The sequence below is a fragment of the Eurosta solidaginis genome, chromosome 1 (genome assembly GCF_040869045.1).
Source record: "Eurosta solidaginis isolate ZX-2024a chromosome 1, ASM4086904v1, whole genome shotgun sequence".
NCBI classification, from domain to species: Eukaryota; Metazoa; Arthropoda; class Insecta; order Diptera; family Tephritidae; genus Eurosta; species Eurosta solidaginis.
The window spans coordinates 225554544-225575873 of NC_090319.1; the positions used below are offsets into that span (position 1 = coordinate 225554544).

At 40.5% G+C, this 21330-nt stretch overlaps 1 protein-coding gene and 1 long non-coding RNA gene across 3 annotated transcripts in view; one reads left to right on the forward strand and one right to left on the reverse strand.

Annotated features, from left to right (window-relative positions):
• Nucleotides 1-21330, forward strand: part of LOC137237039 (methionine--tRNA ligase, mitochondrial-like) — a 57142-nt gene that overhangs the window by 18108 nt on the left and 17704 nt on the right. The gene's annotated exons all lie outside the window — the stretch shown is intronic.
• On the reverse strand, nucleotides 951-4204 carry LOC137237041 (uncharacterized). The gene is made up of 4 exons (XR_010948774.1): nucleotides 3994-4204; nucleotides 3852-3900; nucleotides 1167-3710; nucleotides 951-1078 (listed from the first exon to the last, which is right to left on the reverse strand). It is a non-coding gene; the product is annotated as an uncharacterized lncRNA (long non-coding RNA).

Sequence of the window (21330 nt, forward strand, 5' to 3'; positions counted from 1 at the left end):
CGAACAGGCATCCGACATGGGGTGATACTCTACTCAGCAGCCACAATGTACTGACAAAAAATAAAAGAAAATGGCTTATTTTCTTAGAACTTTATATTCCGGGCTTGACTTTGACAAAGGCGGTAATCCTTTGTGCGGTCCGGCTACATAGGGAGTATTCACTTTTTCATTCTAAAGCTTCGGAGGATGGTTTTCCGTTAAGTATTCATAGAAGTATTCCAGATAAAACATTGATTTAGAATATTCCGAACACGTTCGTTTCAGACTACTTCAGGGGGCCGAATATATCAAATACGTATATGCATAATATTCCAAATATAAACCGATTCCCCCAAATACTTAAATGGAGTCGAATGTTCCGACTATACGGAATGAATAGGTTAATATGCTCAATTGGTACATTTCGGTACATATGGCAATTTTACGTGAATCGAGTCGAGTTTTGACGAATTTGAATTCGTTTAGGTTTCGTATGTTCCTAGGTTTACGAAAGTGCATGATTATCTGGAATCCGCACTTTCCATAAAACTTATGCTCAACCACACTTATAGATCATGGCATAGTTAATAAATTCATTAAAATGCAAAAAGGTTCAAAGAAGTTTAGTACCGATCGGGTATTTGTAAACTGATTGCATCCCAGTTTTACTACTAATATTTTCCGAGAAATCGCAAAGTAACAACACGGTTAGCGGATGTTATTCATGCTAGCGCAATGAATCTTTCCAAAGTTATTAATTTCCTACCTATCTCGACTATTTTTAAATTGATTTATAAGTTGTTTCCAGCTTTCACGGCTAGTAAAACATTAAACTTGTATGTTACAAGTTTTAGATAAAACCGCTCTAAATTCTTGCTCAAATATGGTACACAATTTCAAAATTTCCTCACTCGTTAGAATATATTTTCGACACAAAAATTTATTTGTTAAGGAGTTACCTTTAAAAAAATTTTTACCTCGAATATGTGGTTAGTTCAGTAGTATTACTTGAAGGTGCCTTCTAACCGGCCAGTTCCTTCGTTCTCATTAAGACTTGGCATTCCATTCCTCCCATCACTCCTACGGTTGCGACGTCGACCTGTACACAAGCATTTTAAAGGTTATTAATTCCCATTTTAAAAGACATTTCGTGCGGAATCTTTCTAAAAGCACAAAAATTTACTTACACTCACGGACTTTCTGCTTTGGTGGCCGGGGTTAGCACGCCGTTTGCTGTCGTTGTGAATGTTGAGATACGTCAGACCACGGCCGGACGGATTGTATGGTGGATAGTCCACCAGTTAGAAAAAAAAAACCCCAAGCTTATTCCTGCTTTTGTCGGCTACACGATCCAAGAGGCGTGTTCAATACCTTCCTGATATAACCTGCACTTCGTTTTTGGATGAATTACGTTGTGAATAGTTTTGTCTTCAATACTTAATACGTACGTATAATTCGTTAAAAATTATTTGATTTGTTTGTTATTTCTGGTATCTGTATGAATTAGAATGAGGTTCACCCTTTTCTTGGCTGTCGTATAATTGTTGGATGGATTAAGCTATATTTTTGATTATCAGGTATATTCATTTGGTCTTCTATATTCCACCCAGTAGACTCAAACATCTTTAAATCAAGTGGATCACCAACCAGCTGTCCGTTCATAAAAGTTATTGAATGGCATGTTACCATTCGAAATAAAAAATTATCAAAAGTCAAGCGTTCGATCTCTTTAATGGGCATCTGGAATTCATTGGTCACTGTTTTTGGTACCATACCCCACATGTCTAAACCCTCTTCGGTAAGAGTACCTGTCTTATCAAAACAATTTATTACAAGGGCTAAAACTTTTTCAGAATCAATATACCCTGTTTGTATAATCTGCGTTCCACAAAAAAAAATATGTCGTGCATGTTCTTGCTTATCAAAAATTATATTACGTTTCATTAACAACGGAGTTTTAGTTACAGGTACACATTCAGCTGTCAACATTGATTCGTCTAGGATACAGTTTCCAGACAAAAGTACAGTATCACATTGCATCATACATCCATTTGTGGGTATTTCAATAATATCTCTAGGAACTATATATCGTTCCCGAGATGGTCGGGCCAGCACCTTAATGGTGCTGTGTTACCGGAGCGTATCGGATCTGTATCCGACAAAGGACCATCACATCGATGACACTCCCCAAAGCCTTCGGGGAGTAACCTAATCGCTACAACAACAACAACAAGCTATCTCATATGCATCACCCGTTTCCCTTAACACTGAAGTATTTCCAACGTTCGAAACAGTCTCTCGTAAAGCATCTTGATTCTGTTTAGTTTGAATAATTGACATAGCTATTCCAAATACGGGCATAAGCAATATTACACATGCATAGTAATAATAATCATATGTGAACCACAGTATAACAGAAAATAGTTGAAAAACATAGAAAGGATTCAGCATCGCTAAAAACCAACAACAGCTGTTTTCTTGCTACGTCCACCGGTTTTAGCTAGCCTGTGAAATGGTCTTTTAATATCACTTAAGTCCGGGAACGCTATTAATTTTTAATTGAAGGCTCCCCTAAATCGTTAGCATCTTCGTATATAGTTCAGCCGTCTTCATTATATTGCCTGCAATTGAGAACATAAATCGGTAGTTTTTTGCTGGTTTCTCCATCATCAGAACTATCAACATATTTTTTCATGGCAGAAATCGCAGCGCTTGAAAGTGATTTTACACGCTTGGATGGATTTCCATGTACCACCATCCATCTCAACACGCGTAAAAGGCGCTTTAGATCTTTTGCATCCATATATTTGCGACCCTGGTTCGTTAAATTGACAAGCACTCTTTGTCATCTGCAAAAGATCGCGTTCCATTGCCACAAGACTCGAATATGCATTCATTTGTATTTTGGTCGCAATCCATCGCAAATATATTGGATGTTCAATAACTTCATAGTAATCAAGATACATTTTTTTCCTTTGACGGTAAAAGAAGAAACATGCGATGAAGAGGACGATAATTCATAATTGCATCTTCTTCTACCCTGCGTGAAGGTTCGGGTAACAAGTCCCGATCCCCTCCCCCCTTATTCCCTGTTGCAGATACAGTCAATCTTCTGGGAGTGCGTGAGTCTCTTCGTTTTGGGTTCATCTTCAAAAATACCATATGACTCTAAAAGTTTTTGCTTAGTAACTATACTATACTGCCATAGTACTTGTGCATCCTGAAACTCGACTGTATCAGCCTCGTAGATAGCTTTAGCATTTTTTTTACCAACAGTTCAAAATCTTGCATCAAATCATCGTACGAATCAGTTTTTTTAATTTTTGTTCAACTTTTAATAAATCAATGGGATTTGCCACTACATCATAATAGGAGGACGCCTGGCGTCTTTTTGGTGCTCTTATGAATGTGTCGCATAACATAAATTACCGGAAGTTTGCGAAACCACCTAGTTATGGCGGAATTTTACCAACGAAAATACTCTTTGTCTAATTCGAAAATCTGCATGTAACAATACAATGCAGTGCATCTTTGGACCTTTGTTTTTAACTAAGTTGCTAGTAGGTGATTGCTTGGTAGTCTGTTTTATAAGTAATGAATGCCAGGTAGGGAAGTATGAAATGTTTCCGGCATTTCGTATCTATTAGTGGATTTGAAGAAGGTGAAAGAACGGGTGGTGAATCTTAAGCATACATCGCAGTTGCATCAGCCAGGATGCTCCGTACCAAAACCTGCAAAGAGAAAATCCATCAATACATGCATAAAGGGGCATCGCAAAAGTGTGACAACTGACAGCGCGGCCGACGCCACAGTTGGAGCACCCCTTTTGCGATGCCGGTACACGCAATCAAAAAAAAAAGGGACGATACTACATCCATATATATGGGCATCGGTCCAACTCCGGGATACCACACCACCCACCTGAAAAATAAAAAAAAATAAATTATTAATGGAAAAAATACAAGAAAAGTGATTTATAATAATAGATAAAATAAAATATTGCAATTTACTTACCATGTATAGCCATTGATCACAACCGTAATCCACCATGCGTAAAAAATGAAAGAATAAAGCAACGGAAGAAATATTTCGATTAGTCCCGTTTGCTTCAATTCAGAGGAATATACATTCTATACACGGGTGTGTATGAATGTGCACAATTTTTTTGTCTTTGCTGCTAGTAAATATCTACCAGTGCACGGACTTTTTTAAAGGCAAAATGTTGGGAGACGGAAAATGGCAGTAGAAGTTTCATGAAAACAATAACTACGGTTTATATTTGTAACAAAAAATTCCCAATTCATTGTAAAACAAAGAACTCACAAAACAAATCACATACCAAAACATCTAACTACCACAAAAATTTTCCAAAGAACCAAAGATATTGCCATAAAATAACCGATTTCGGCATGTTACTCGGAAAAGTATTCGCATACAAAAAAAGATGACAATAGCGCCAAAATTTATTTGTGTTCTCAGTTACTACTTTATTTCATAAACAAATTTATTCCCGTTTTTGAATTCGTGCACAACTGTGTGCAAATTTCGTGCGGGTGGTTAGTGTAACCGCCTAATATTAGTTGGTTGTGCTCAGCAATTCAATACGTTTACAAAATGATCACAGTATTTGTTCTCAATGCGAAAATACTGAAAATATTGGTAGATTTTGGGCCTCGGTGGTAGTAGTAGTAGAAAATGAAAATAGGTCAAAAGGTTCGTAAATCTACTAATGCGATAGAGTCCGCTCACTGACTGTTCATATATTTACCCTTCAAAAAACGCGAATACTCTATAAATAATGTAAGGAATACTCCTTTGGGAGTATAGGACTGCTCCAAATCTAATCTGTATTCATAAAAAAAATGTGCTCCAACTAACATTGCCATGTCCTAGGAGAGGAGTAGGTGATCCCACTCTAGCTTTGTTTGTGAGTATTCCATAGAGTACATATGTGAGAGTACTTTCCAAAGTACTTTCACTGTAGTACTCCATGGAGCACCCACAGAGGATCATATGCCAAAGTACTAAAGAGGAATTGTGTCGGAAAGAATTATCGAAGTGAATTTAATTTAAAATGAAAGTAAAAAAAGACGGGCAATACAACTTTTATATTTTATACTACGAATATTCTTATGTTATTTACATTTGCGTGAATAAAGAAACTAATATAATATGCATACGTGAATAAAGAAACTAATAGAATATGTATACCTAAAACCAGTGCGCTGTTGCATTTTATCAGAGTTGCCAAAGTAAAATTTTATTATTAATTATTTGCATGCAATATTTTACTTTTGGCAACTCTGTTCGATCGTCATCGAGTCGTGATCACTGTCGTTAAAAAACGAGCAATGATGGGCTGATGGTGGTCCGCAAACGCAGTGCAAAGGAGTATTGTTAGAGTACTCCAACAAGAAGAAAATGGAACTCGTAATCCAACAATTTTTGCAGGGTATACCAACGTATGTACATATATATGCCGAGTTTTAAATGTACATTATATTAGGGATGCATAAAAAGATGCAAACGGGTACCCAAAAACCCGTTTCTGACAAATCGGTATCGGAGCCAAATACACTTCGGGAACCATGCCATGGCTAAAGGCCGTCAATTAAACTGGAGAAAATTTGGACAAATAATCGAAGGGCAATACAAAAAAATAAAAAATTTTACATTTTATAAATTTTTTCCCTCTGCCAAAACGAATATATTTTATTATTTTTCTTTATACAGCATAACATTTTGCTGTCCAAACATTTTTTTTCGGCGGGCAGGAAAGTTGTTGGTTTCTAGCATAACATTTTGCTCTCCAAGCATTTTTTTTCTCGGCGTGCAGGAAAGTTGTTAGGTTCTAGCACCAACAACATAAATAACAACGACTCAAAAGAACCCGCGTTATACACTCTCTACTCGGTTCGGTACAAGAATGTGCGAACCGAAAATCGTAAATGCTTACTTTTTTGCAGCATTATTGTGCCCGTGGCTAACTAAAACGCTACCGGGTGACACAAAAATAATCAAAACAGGGCACTAAAGACCCAGGCACATAACGTGCGGGGAAAGAGGCCACGCACATAACGTGCGCGAGATATGAATATAATCTCGTAGGCATCTAGAGATGTTTTCACCCTACTCACGCGGGCAATTTCAAAAGCGCCGATAATAGAATTGGGGCTTACTCGTCACCGAACGCGTGACAAAGTCATAATCACTCAACGAGGTTCCTTTATTTTTTCTTCCTACTTCTCTGAATAGAATGACTCGCTACGCTTCGTTGCGCAAGAGAACCGAGCGCCAGGCCGCTCGCTGCGCCAAACCATGCCCTCTATGTAACGCGCGACATCTGATTCGATCGTGCACTGTTTATAGGGCGAAGACCCCTCTGCAAAGATTGCGCGAGATCATTCGCCTCGACTACTGCCAGAATTGTCTATCGATGGTGCATCGGGCAAAAAATTGCCCCAGCGACGGCAGGTGCCGACGATGTGGCCGACAACACCACACCACACTGCATTTACCAATGGACGATCAACACCACACCAAAATACCTTCACCGATAGAAGACCTTCCACGGCAAGCAGAGCGTTATAGGAGTTGGGCACAGCAAGTGGAGGAGGAGGAAGAAGAAGAGCGCGAGACGATACATCCCTCCCAGGAGAGTAGGGCCTACCGAGCAGGGGACGATGCAGAGGAAGCACTCTCGATTCACGCTTCCGAGTCTGACTTCAATCGCGACGCCCTAGAAAATTGCCAAGAGGAAATTTGCACTCGGTCGCTGCAACGAGAAATCGGGGGATCGGACCAACGGCCGTTCCGACCCCTGTTAGCCCACGAAAGATGGAGCCAAAGTGGCGCGGAACCACGGCCTTACCGCACGCTCCATCAACGCCGAACGAGTAATCATACAAGCAGCCACGAACGTCGGCTGGTCATTCGGCCACGCCAGCGACAACGCACAAGTAACAACGCCCGCAACCAAGAGAGTAGACTGGCCCCATGGCCGTGCCAGCTATGCGCCATACGCAATTCTCAGGAGGACAATCGGAACGGTAGACTGGCCACTCGGCCGCGCCAGCTACCGTAACACAGTTCCTTTAGGAACGGGATCATTGCAGCCCACGCTACAGCCGCTCCAACCCTACGACCAATGGCTACTCTGGCGCCAACTGCGGTCGTGAAGGTAGAAGCCGGGGGGCGTTTGCACCTCATCCGTGCACTCATAGACGTATGTTCCCCTCGCACAACGATCGACCGTCGGCTGGCGCTAGAGTTAGCACTGCCGACGATCAAAGCCGCCGGCGAAACCGGCTGCTTTATTAGGTTCAGGGGTAAGCATGGACAGAGCAAGACAGTGACAACACATCATGATTTCAAGCGCGTCAGCCCAACCTATCACGTCGACCCCCGCGTCGCGGCTCCTTACGAGCATATCCGACTGGCGGATCCACAATTTTACGCTTCAACGCCCATCCGCCTCGTTCTCTGCGGCGACGTTTATGCCGACATTATAACGCCGGGCACGTTACCACCATCGTTTGGCTCGCTGCTGGCCCAAAGCACCATCTTTAGTTGGGTGCTTTCGGGGACACACCCAATCTAGCATACCCTAATGGTTATTTAGGGTTATTTAGTTTATTGTAAGTTTAAACTTGTAAATGGTACTTTTCTCGAAATAAATGAAGTGTTATATGAATGGCAAGAAATATATCATACGGTTTGAATTAATTTTTCTTATCATCCTAGCTCTAGGTCACGGCGAAGGCAAGGAGGATGCCGTCGCGCCATCCGGCGCGCAACGTTTAATTTTAGAATCTAGTTTTAAGACAAATCGTGGTCGGGGCTCGGGCGGAATCTGAGCTGTTGCGTATCGCAAGGGGGCCGGCGTGTTTAGGCCGGAAGCCTAAATTCCTCTTAACTTGCGCCACCCTAATAGCACCACTTTATCGACCACTAGTTCGCCCACATGCATGTATATGTGTACATAGGTAGGGTTATGCTGTCCGTACACATATACGTGCATGCCGGTACAACTGTGTGGGGAAGCTTCCCCTTAAAACCGGAGACTTTTTCCGCGGTTCTAAGGTTTTCCTCGACAAGGCAACCGTCTACTTTTCCAGCGATTGTCGAGCGATCAACAGCCACAGCCATCAACGTCCGAGGAGCCCCGCCATCTTAATTTTATGCACAGGTAGCTTAGCGTTTGAATTATAATTTCCACTGTAATAAAGAAATATTATAACGAGAAATATATCTCGCCTTTCTTTCTTTTCTTTTAATTTTTAATCCTAACACAATTGTGGTGCCACCACTCCTTTGCCGAGTTTGCGACACACCACAATTGTACATCTATTATCTAACTTATAACCGGTTTCATCATTAATTAATACTAAATATAGGAGATTTAGTATTTCCTTAATGTGACATTTCTAACAAACAAAGCCTTTGCATCGCAATTTCACTTCATTTGAACCAAACTAAAATTAAAACATATAGAATATGATGACCGTAACTAATCGGATGGCAATAGACACTGCTCTAAAGGCGAGGGTTTCCGAGCATTTTACATACAGAAAATTTAGGAGCTGCAGTTGTTGCAAGAGCAAGGTATTTTTGTAGAAGTTAAACCAATAGATAAAAAGAAGGGACAGTGGATGCAATTTTTTACATACTTCCCAGTAATATTTATGTCTGATCTTGTGTGTCATGTGATTTATTTCTGGGTGGCCACCAAAAACAGGATCATCATGGTATTTATGAAGGATTTGTTTAATTTTTTCTACATTTGCTACATGCATAACCTCCGGAGTTAATGCAATTGTTAAATTTTTGAGAACTTTGGTACCTATTTCTTTAAATTTGCCTACTCGAGTATAATTATTCTTAAACAATTTGTCTCATAAGCACAACTGTATTTTTACAAGTCCTAAATTGTCGGCTACTTTCATAAGCCTGGTAAAGAATTGTCCTAAGTCCTGTCTTCTAGCTGCACATTTATTAAGCCCTTCATATATTATAGGGTTCTCATTGTGACTTTTAGTTTCTTCATTTCTATTATTATTACTGACTGGTTTTCTAGTTTCTGATCTTGTGGTAACTTTTAGTATTTTGCATGCTTCCACTGACATTTCATTAAGATTTTTAATATTGATTCGCGATAGTGCGTTCCTACGTAATTTTCATTTCCAGCTGTGTACTCTTTGAAGTATTAGTTGTGATATTGCTATCAATTTAGATATGGAACTATTTAGAAGAAGATTAAGTACACACATTTTTCTATTGTTTACTGTTGAAGTGGCGTTTGCTGGGATTACGTACATTATCAGTGTTATCAGGTCTAAGTCTTCTACCTTGACAGCCTCCGTAGCTGTTATTTCTGTAACTTTCACGGAAACCACCGCGGTATTGCCTCTGTATGTGCAATACCGAATTTGGGTTACCCGTGACTTCGGTACCACTATTTGTGTATTTTGATATTGTTATTGCTTCATAACTATCTTTGATTTGTTCAAAGATATCAGGAGCATTCTTAGACAGCGCTGATGAAGCTGTCTCTACTGTTGATTGAGGGATTTTGAGGGTTCTTGTCTGCAACGGTTTATTTTCAATTGTTTGCTGCTCTTCCTCAAAATCGTATTGAGTTTCAAATAATAAGGTACTAAAGTTGATATTTATATCTTTGTTGGAAACACCGTCACTGGCTAATCTCCATGTCTAAAGTCACACTTGGTATTTCTAACCACACAACAAATTTATCAGGCAACGCTGTATGTATGACCGCAATTAGGTAACCCTTTTTTAAATTGCTTAGTCGTTCTACTTCCTTTTCGTACATTCTTGATCTCTTTGGTTACGGCGTGAATAAGTGCAGTTGGTAAAACCAAATGTGAGTATACTAACATAAAATATTAACTTGTTTAATTAATTCTAATTGTAACACCCTTCTGAAATAAAGTTTTTAAAGTCGTTTACGAACTCATAAATTGGTTGAAATAATAATTCTTTAAAAAATTTGCCGCACTAGCTGCCATTACAACATTGAGGTTAGAAAATCTGTTTGCCGAAAAATTATTTAATATGGGACGGACTATAACGGAGACAAGTGCGCCAGTTACATGTGCCTTATGTCATGAGTCGGAGAATGAAGAAATGGTGCAGTGCGATGTATGCGACGAGTGGACGCAATATATCTACGCAGGAGTGTCTCACGATATTGCTGACAAAGAATGGAGCTGCAAAAAGTGTACAACGTTACCAAAGGCAAATACATCAAAGCCGTGTACAACAACCGAACATGTAGACAAATAAACCGAGAAGCTAGATGAAAAGGGTAACAGGGCAAACAAGCAGGGCTCCGTGAAATCGAAGCGCAGTATGGAAATCGAATTGGCTCGTTTAGAAGAGAGAAAAAGGGCAAAACTGTCATATTTAATTTCGTATTATGCGAAGATTTGAAAATTCCGAAGAATCAGATGATGACAGCAGTCTGGATGCGCTGAAGGTGCATCGCACAACTCAGTGGGCAGATGGCAAGGGTCAGGGTGATATAGGTAGTAATAGAGAAAGGCAGCTTGGAACAGGTGCTGGGCACGATAGGGTAGTAATATACAGGGGTCATAACGAGGCTCACATGCAGGAACGCAATACGTCGGAAGCAAATGCTGTAACCTTGAATGCACAGCAAATTAGTTCGCGACACGTGGTGCACAAGGATCTACCAGTGTTCAGTGGTAAGGCTGAGGAGTGGCCTCTGTTCGTCAGCAGCTTTCAGAATTCCACGCGCCTGTGTGTATTTAGCCACGATGAAAACTTGTTTCGATTGCAACGTGCTTTGAAGGGTAAGGCACTTGAGTATGTCAGTAGCAAACTAATGATTCCGGCACTTGTATCCGAGATAATGCCTACACTACGGATGGTTTTTTGGCAAGCCGGAACAAATATTGAATAGTCTCTTGGGAAAGCTATATTCGTCACCGCCTGTCAATGTTAACAAGCTTGATACTCTCATAACTTTCGCACTTGAGGTGAAAAATTTAGCCGCCACTATGGAGGCGTCAGGGCTACTATCGCATATGACGAATTCTTTATTGATGCAAGAACTGGTTGAAAAGTTGCCAGCTCAAATACGTTTACAATGGGCAATGTTTTCTAGACCCTCTTCAGACGCTACTCAGAAGGTGTTTAGCGATTGGCTTTTCGATTTGGCGGACGCAGCCAGCAACGTCACACCGGTAATTTCTGCCGGCAATACAGAGTCGGAGAAGCGCAAAGTTCAGCGCGTGAGTCTTCATGCTGAGGGAAAGAAAACGGGAAAAGAGTCTCTAGAGCCGGTTAGACCAAAACTAGCGTGCTAATTATGCAACAAAGCGCATGTAATATTGAGATGCGACAAATTTAAAAATTTACCGTACGACGAAAAATGGAATGAAGTGCACAGGTTGCAGCTTTGTAGGGTATGTATAAGAAAGCACGATTCTAGAAGCTGCCCTGAGAGAAAGGCGTACGGCGTGAACGGTTGCACATACAAGCATTCTCCGGTTCTACTCAAACCCGTCGATGTTTCACCCGCAGTTGTGGCTCATCACGAGGAGGTATCCAACACACTTTATCGTGTTGTGCCGATAACGATTTACGGCAAAGGCACTTCGTGCGACATTTATGCCCTTTTGGACGATGGATCCGGTCCAATTTCAATTGAGAAAGATGTGTTGCACCGATTGCAACTACAAGGGGGTAAAGCAGATCTATGCCCAAAGTGGACAGACGGAACTGCACGTGTACAGCGTGACTCTGATAGGATTGATTTTGGTATTTCGCCGCGTGGGAAAAATAAAAGACTTACGCTATATAACGTACGCTCTGTGGACACCCTTGATCTCCCAATCCAGACAATAAATATAACGGAGCTCGCCGAAATGCATAAGCATCTGAGAGGAATACCAGTAGACTCATACCGCATACCGTTTATTGTGTCATTAATAACGGAGAGAAAAATAAAATTAATAACATGCAAATGCACATTTGCGAATGCGATGACGATGCAGCCTTGCAAAAGCTGGTCACAGAATACATGTCCCTGAAAAATTATGGTGAGGACAGCAAAAACAAACAGTTTCATGGAACATATCTAAAGGATATGCTGGACAAAGTGGTACGTAAGGATGAACATTTCGTAACAAAATTTCTATGGAAAACGGAGAGCATTGTTATGCCAGACAACTATCCGATGGCCTTGCGCAGGCTCAAAAGCTTCGAAAGAAAGCTGGAGTCGTCTCCCGATCTTAGGTCGCTTATAAACAATCACATTCGTTCAATGGAGGAAAAAGGGTACTTTCGCAAATTATGCACTAGCGAGATTTCCGCCTATCATCCTCGAAAGTGGTATTTGCCGATACTTGCGGTACAAAACCCAAATAAACCACAGAAGGTCAGGGTAGTATGGGATGCTGCTGCAAAATATAAAGGCCTCTCTTTGAATTCCTGCTTGGACAAGGGTTCAGATCTACTGACTTCTCTTTTTGACGTTTTATTGAACTTCCGGAAAGGAAAAATAGGGTTGTCTGGGGATATCAGGGAAATGTTTCACAGGGTATATGTGGATGCTGAAGATCAGCAATCCCAGCGTTTTCTGTGGAGAAACTGCGAGGAAGCCCGCTCACCAGATGTCTATATGTTATTAGTAATGAGCTTCGGTGCAAGCTGTTCGCCATTCTTAGCTCAAATTGTAAAAAATCGCAATGCTTTCGAATTAGCCGAAATGCATCCACGAGCAACTAAAAGTACCTTGGAACGGCATTACGTCGATGATATGCTTGATAGCGTGGACACAATTCAAGAAGCGATTCAATTTGCGAAGAATGTTCGCTCTATACACAAACAAGCAAATTTCCATATTCGAGGATGGCTATCCAACTCTAAAGAGGTTGTTGAAGCCTTAGGAGAAGCAGGAGACACAGGCGAATTTTGTAGTGCTGCTAAGCGAGTAGATCAAGTGGTAGAAACTAGAAAGGTGTTAGGTATGTGGTGGCAGTTGTCCGATGACACACTAACATATAATTTAAAGTTTACTAAAGCAAACGAGGAGGTCCTGCAGGGAGCTAAGCTTGTGAAGACCCCAAAATTACAGGCTTTCAGGGCCTCCACAGATTTTGATTTTTCATTATAGATAATACAATTTCATATTAAAATTATAAACGGAATTATAATAATTTATATATATATGGCATGAAATGAATTCACTTATAGATATATGTACATACATTTTGAATTAAATATACTTTGTACAATCATACATACATTTTAAAACATATATAATTATAATACATATTAAATTATATATAGGATATGAAAGCTTTTATCGCAGAGTGTAAGAACTCACATAATTATGCACAAACATACATACTTACGTATAAGCGAACAAGGAGAAATGGAATTGTCAAACGATAGCGAACACAGATGCGTACAAATATATATTTAGTATACTTAGCTTAGTTATAAGAACTTTTATTGTAAATCAACGGAAGCCGACTCAAAAATGGTATAAAAGGAGCGGCAAGTTCAAGAACAAGGCACTCTTGGCTTAGAAGTCGTAGAGTGAGCTATATAGTGGGCCGTGTTAAACATCCACTACGGAGCAGCTGGTGGTGTCAAACTTCAACTGTTTATGATAGGTATACCGCCGCGTCGTGTAGAACGTTCTAGATCCGGTGAGTTGTATAAAACGCTCACCGATTACGTATTTTACTAGGGATTCGGTGAGTTGTGTAAAACGCTCACCGATTACGTATTTTACTAGGGATCCGGTGAGTTGTGTAAAACGCTCACAGATTACGTATATTCACCAGGTATACCGAGTGTAAAACACTCGGTGATTAAACGTATTATAACCGCATACGTATATACATATGTATATAGCTTTTCAGAAGGATTGAAATAAATCGTAATTTTTATAACGTTTAACTAATGGGTTCGTTTATTGTATAGGCGAACCCATTCGCTGAGTTATACCCCAGCTATAAACCCGACTAACGGGGTTCGTTACAGCTGGCGCCCGAGCAGGGACCCTTATACATATAAGGGGACCCATATTTTATTTCACCGGAACACATAACAAAACAACATGGTCAAGGTAAATTGGATTTATTACCTGAAGAAGGAAGATCTTTGACATACGCGGCCGAGTTTGGATTCAACAACAGCGGAACCGCCGACGAGTTGAGAAAGGAGTTCGCCCAATTTGTTAACCAAAATCCGAGCTACGAAACACGTTTCGCAGAGTTGGAAACAAAGCATTCCAAAACAACATTAACCACCAATCAACAAGGTCAAGGCAACAGTGGAACCGCTTCCGGAAGTCGACCAGCGACCCCTGTCAACAACATTGAAAGCGTAAGCATACCTACGATACCTAATACGTCATATCAATTTGCAGAACAACTTACCCAACCTCGACCAACGACCACGAGAGTCATTCAATGATTACGTTTTGGAACTACAGAACCTCATTAGACACGCGAACCTCACCGAGGAACAAAGACTGCAAAGAATATACCGGAACTGCAGCAGTGAGTATCAATTATATATAAAGCGAATTGAATTTCAGACGCTCGAAGGTTTGGTGAGTCTGGCAGAGGACTTCGAAAATATTACGAATGGTAGAGATGCATTGAGAGTAGTGGCAAGAGCACTCCCAGCAAGGCGTCCAGATGAACGGCATTTTTTCATACAAGAATTAACAGATGTAGAGCCAAGTAGCAGGATTGGCAATGGCAATACACAGCGAAGTAACCCACCAACAAGACAACCGTATACGAATCCTAGGACCGCGTGCAGGCGATGTGGTGGAAACGGACATCGTGCCAATGCGTGCCGCAATGAACGTCGAGACTTTTGTTGGGAATGTGGTGGACGCATCATTCTCACAAAAAATTTTTGCCGCGCATCATCGGGAAACGACCGGAGACTCGATCAGACCCGAGCGGTGGGGTCTCCAGCAATACAAATTCGGGAAGTCTAACTATTTTGAAGCAAACAGGAGGGCGTATTTTGGCCGACGAAAAGATAAATGGCTGCAAAGTAACAGCAACAGTAGACACAGGAGCGACAAGGAGTTTTATGAGTGAGACATGTTCGAGGAGATTAGGTAAGGCGATTTTGAAACAGGTACGAAGCCGAGTGGTATTGGGCGATGGTAGAGCCTGCACGATAAAGGAAGTAATAGTGGCAGATGTAGAGATTGAGAAACAGAAGTACAGCAGCGAAATACTCGTCCTCCCAGGGCTAATAGAAGAAGTTGTCATCGGCATGGACATACTTGCCAGGGCAAACACATCATTAAGTTTCGGCGGTCACACGTTAACCTACAAGCAGAAGAGGCAATCAAAGACACGGTTATGTGCAGGACAATAACTTAGGCAGGCGAGCCCGATGTAAACGATACGGAAGAACTAACTACGGACCAACAAAGCCCGTCTGAAAAGACTTCAAAAGTTAAGGATTTCCTAGACGAACAGATTTTTAGCTTCGAAAATATGACTGGTACCTCAAATATCGCGGCGCATAAAATAGTCATGCGTGATGATCGGCCGATAAAACAAAGATACTTTCCACGGAATCCGAAAATGCAGGAAACCATTAATATGGAGATAAACGAGCTATTGGAGAAGGGGTACATCGAGCCCTCGCGAAGCCCACAGAGTGCACAGATCGTACTCGTAAAGAAGAAGAATGGTAAGTGGAGGTTATGTATAGACTATCGCCAGCTCAACGCACGCTCAGTCCCCGATGCATACCCAGTACCGCGGATCCAACACATACTAGACCGGCTAAGAAACGCGAAGTACATAAGTAGCCTGGATCTGAAAAACGGCTACTGGCAGATCCCTATGGAGGAAGGAAGTAAGCAATATACGGAATTTGCTGTACCTGTACGCGGGCTGTTTCAATGCTGCTTGATGCCATTTGGTCTTCATTCAGCACCCGCAACATTTCAACGGGCATTAGATCAAGTGTGTGTGTGGTGGTGTTTTAATTGCTGTCAAGCGCCAGCTGCGTTCATTTTTATTTCCGCTCAACAATGACGACTCGCTACTTGACCAAATCTGCGTGTGTATAAATGGTTCTGGTTCTGGTGCGCATGGCTCCCTATATCTGCTTGCCTCGTATGTTCCACCAGGCAGCGCATTTGATGTATACAAAGCACATGCTGATAACATAATCTCTCTTGTTTTACGAAACCTTAATGATAACCACCTCTGCGTGCTTGGAGACTTCAACCTTTGTAATATTCACTGGTCAACAAATAATTCTAGTTATGGTCTCACACCTAATAATCTTTCTTTGAATCATGAACTGTATTTCATTGATAATTTATTGAGTCTCAATTTAAAGCAAATTAGTAAAAGTGTTAATGCCCTAAATAGATTATTGGATCTAGTATTTATAAGTGACAACATTAATTGTGAAGTCAGCGAATGCTCTAATGCAGTTATTCCCAAGGATAGGCATCACCTACCACTGGTCATTACTTGTAGTTTTTATTGTTATGCGTCGGATACTTCAGATAGCAGATTAACATTCAACTTCAATTTGTGCGATTTTCCTAGATTTAACGATTTTTTAATGGAAATAAACTGGGACGAATTACTGGAGGGACTTGATACCTCTAACTGCTTCGCCACGTTCAAATCCACTCTATTTAGTCACTGTTTGGATAAAATTCCGGTAAAGCGAAAGAGGCCGTATAAACTTCCGTGGTATTCGAAAGAATTAAAAAAACTGAAGAACATAAAAAATAAATATTTCAAACGGTCAAAGAATCATATATTCTTTACTAAGTACAAGCACTATTTAAAGATATTTAATCATTTGGATAAGTTTCTGTACAATAACTATATTTATAATATTGAGTCGAATATTAAATCGAATCCTAAAATTTTTGGAACTATATAAAGTCAAAAAAAGGCGGCTCCATTGTACCCCCTGGAGTTTTCCTTGATGATCAACCTGCGCGATCTCTAAGTGAGGCAGCGAACTTATTTGCTGAGTTTTTTAAGTCAAATTTTTCTCAGGATGATAATAATAAAGCGGTTGATTTTTCATTGGATGCCGTTAGTACCCTGAACTTCGGTACGCTTACTCTCTCCTGTGAGGATGTTAGTAAGGCTATTATTATACTTAAATCCTCATCCCAAACTGACGTTGATGGGTTTTCTTCTGTCTTGTTAAAAAACTGTCCAGCCTTGGTCTATCCGTTGACTCTGATTTTCAATAAGTCATTATCATCTGGGACGTTCATCGATGATTGGAAGCTCACCTCGATTACGCCCGTTTTCAAATGTGGAAATAAGAACGATGTGCGTAACTATAGACCAATATCCAAGCTGTCCACAATCTCTAAACTTTTTGAGCATGCTGTGAATGCCAAGTTGAGTTTTGCTGTTAAATCCCTTATATCACCCAACCAGCACGGGTTTGTTGCTGATAGGTCCACGGTTTCAAATCTTGCTGTTTTTAGCGAATACTGTGTAGATTCTTTCTCTTCTGGACTACAGGTTGATTGCATTTACACTGACTTTTCCAAAGCTTTTGATAGAGTTCCTCACACAGTTCTGATAAAAAAATTAAGCTGTATCGGTTTTCATTCAACGTTTCTTTTGTGGATTCGTTCTTATTTAAGTAATAGACACTGCGTTGTTACCATTGATGGGAAAATGTCTAGTCCGTTCGTTGCGACTTCTGGCGTTCCCCAGGGAAGTATACTAGGCCCACTTTTATTTATATTATTTATTAATGACATCAGCAGTTGTTTTTCGTTTGCAAAGTGTTTACTTTATGCAGATGACTTAAAAATATTCTCAGCTATTAAATCGCAAGAAGATGCCATAAAGCTGCAGGATGATATAAATAAGCTTCACCAATGGTGCCTGAACTCCTGTCTCTCTTTAAATACGCAAAAATGCTTCCAAATAGTTTATTCAAAATCAACTAACAATTTCTCTACAAAATACAGTATATCTAACTGTGAACTTCAATGTGTTGACGAGATTAAAGACCTGGGTGTCGTTTTTGACAAAAGGTTTTCCTTCATTAATCACATTAACTACGTAACGTCGAAAGCATATTCTATGCTCGGATTTGTACGGCGCAATGCTTCAAAATTCTCAGACCCCTATACCTTTAAGCTGCTCTACACGTCATACGTTAGATCTCACATTGAATATGCTGTCTTCATTTGGAGACCAAGCAACCAAACGGCCATTTGTAGAATTGAGAGAATTCAAAAAATTTTCCTTAAATATGCCCTTCGCCCGTTAAACTTTTCGGAGCCGATTCCTTCCTACTCTGCACGTCTTTTACTTTTAAGCCTCAAGTCTTTGGAAAATCGTAGATCTATACTGTGCTTGTCATTCATGTATAATGTTATTAATGGCTACATTGATTGCCCTTATTTGCTGGAAAGGATTCGATTTAATGTTCCCCAAAGATCTCTCAGAAATTCCTTTCCATTTTATTACGATTATTTCAGAACGAATTACGCTGGTAATGCTCCCATTACGCGTGCTATTCGGGAGCTTAACTCAATAAGTAATTCCGTTGCTCTTGATTTTTCTATACAAAGAGCTGAATTTATGAATATTTTGAAGTCTGCTTTCTAAGTAAACCGATTACTTTTAGGCATAAGTATTTTTTAAATTTTCCTTGTATCATAGTCTGTAAGGATTAAAATTCATAGACTTAAACAAATAAATAAATAAAATAAATAATCGGCCCCGAATTTGAGCCGAACGCATTCGCATACCTAGATGATATCATAATTACAAGCACAACGCTGGAGGAGCATATTAAACATCTAACGGATGGGTTTAAACGCTTACGAAAAGCAAATTTAAGAATCAACGCCGAGAAGTGCGAATTTTTCACGAAGCAACTGAAGTATCTGGGACATGTCGTAAGCGGAAAGGGTATACACACGGACCCAGATAAAGTAGCAGCGATTAAGGAATTGCAAGTAAAGACAAACCTAAGAGAATTAAGACGATTTTTAGGTATAGGGTCTTGGTACCGGCGATTCGTACCAGAGTTTTCAAAAATAGCGCATCTGCTGACAACCATGTTAAAGAAGGGTAACAGATGGAAATGGACCGAAACACGAGAAACAGCATTTCAGACACTTAAGAATTCACTCACCGAAGCACCAGTACTGGAGTGGCCAGATTTTACACGAAGATTCACATTACAAACAGACGCGAGCGATTTTGGACTAGGAGCAGTCCTCACACAGAAGCTAGACGACATGGAGCGGGTAATCGCGTACGCTAGCCGCCGCCTCAACAAAGCAGGAATTAATTATTCACCCACGGAGGAAGAGTGTTTAGCCATTGTATGGGCTATACGCAAAATGCGACCATATCTGGAGGGCTACGAATTCACGGTAATCACGGACCACTTATCATTGAAATGGTTGAACGCCATCGAAAGTCCTTCAGGACGTATTGTGATATTGACGTTGGAGTTGCAACAATATTCGTTCGATGTACAGTACAGGAAAGGTAAGCTGAACGTAGTAGCGGATGCACTATCACGACAGCCGCAAGACGCAAAACTCAAGAGACTGGAACACGAAAACGAAAGATCGTGTAAATGGCTTGAAAAAAGGAAGGAGGAAGTTAAACGAAACCCGGAGAAGTGTCCAGACTACATAATTGAAAACGGTGAGTTATATCAGCACATAGCTGTTCAGATCGACGATCAAGACGCGATCCCGTGGAAGCCATGTGTAGCGAAACCACAACGCGGTAAAGTATTACAGGAAGTGCACGACAGTCCAAGTGCCGGACACATGGGTATCCAGAAGACAATAGCTCGAGCAGCCACAACGTACTACTGGCTAGGAATGTTTCGCGACATAAAACTGTATGTACAACAATGCCCAACCTGTCAAATTTACAAGCCTAATCAGCAGCAAGCAGCGGGGAAAATGTTAACCCAAATTCCAGAAGAACTGTGGGCAACGGTGTGTGCAGATTTCGTTGGACCATTACCACGTTCAAAGCACGGCAATACCATGGTTCTAGTATTTATAGATCATTTCACCAAGTGGGAAGAGATCATACCATTACGCAAGGCAACAGCGGATAGCCTCATCAAAGCATTTAGAGAGCGTATATTATCACGATTTGGAGTTCCGAAGGTCATTATTACAGACAACGGCGCCCAGTTCACGAACAGACAATTCAAGAGACTCCTTTAGGACTATGGAGTAAAGCACGAATTAACAGCACCCTATACACCACAACAGAACCCAACGGAGAGGGAAAACCGAAACATCAAACAATTCACGGGAATAGAACAACGCAACTGGGAAGAGTTATTACCAGAGATAATGTTAGCACTAAATTCGAGTATGTGCGATGCAACAGGATACAGCCCGGCATTCTTGGTACAAGGACGAGATTCACGGATCCCAAACTCCCTATATGACAAGCGAACATTTGGCACAGGCCAGGCCACAACAACGGCAAATGAAAAAGTAGCGAAAATGAAGGAGATATTTCAAATGGTACGAAGAAACCAGCAACGTACGTCGGCAGAACAGGCACGACATTATAATTTGCGGAGAAGGAAATGGAATCCGGCGATAGGAGACAGAGTTTTGGTAAAGGAACACCATCTGTCAAAGGCAACCGACAACTTTGCGGCCAAACTAGCACCAAAATTCAGCGGGCCCGATAGAATCACGAATTTTATTTCGGCAGACATCGTCGAACTGGACAAAACGTTTCAAGGCAAGAAGAGAACAGCGCATCTAAGCGAGCTTAAACCATTTTATGAAAACAAGTTAATCAACGGGAGAAGCGAAAGCGCAAAAAATCCCTTCACAGATGCCCACCTACATCTTTGCAAACACAACCGAAGAGTAAAATCACCGAAAACTACAAAGGAAGGCGTAGCACGACGGTAAATCACAATATGAACAAGTTTCATAAATTTCAATCATTGCCCTAATAATTATTACAATTATATTGATTTTATTTTCTATAATATTATTATTAGTTTTAATAATAATGCTCTAATAATCATAATAGCATAGCACTATTTATTATCATCACATTTATATTACCGGTAACAAAATTTTTCGGCAACCCTAATTTGGTACACACCAAAACAACGCTTATCTACTCTGTCTACAATAAACCAGGCATGCTTAACGAACGAAACGATATCATTTCGTTACGATAATCAACGCTAATAAACGAAACGAAGTCACTTCGTTAATTTGTCGTTCTTAACGTTAATAAACGAAACGAAATGACTTCGTTTCGTTTATTAACGTTGATTATCGTAACGAAATGA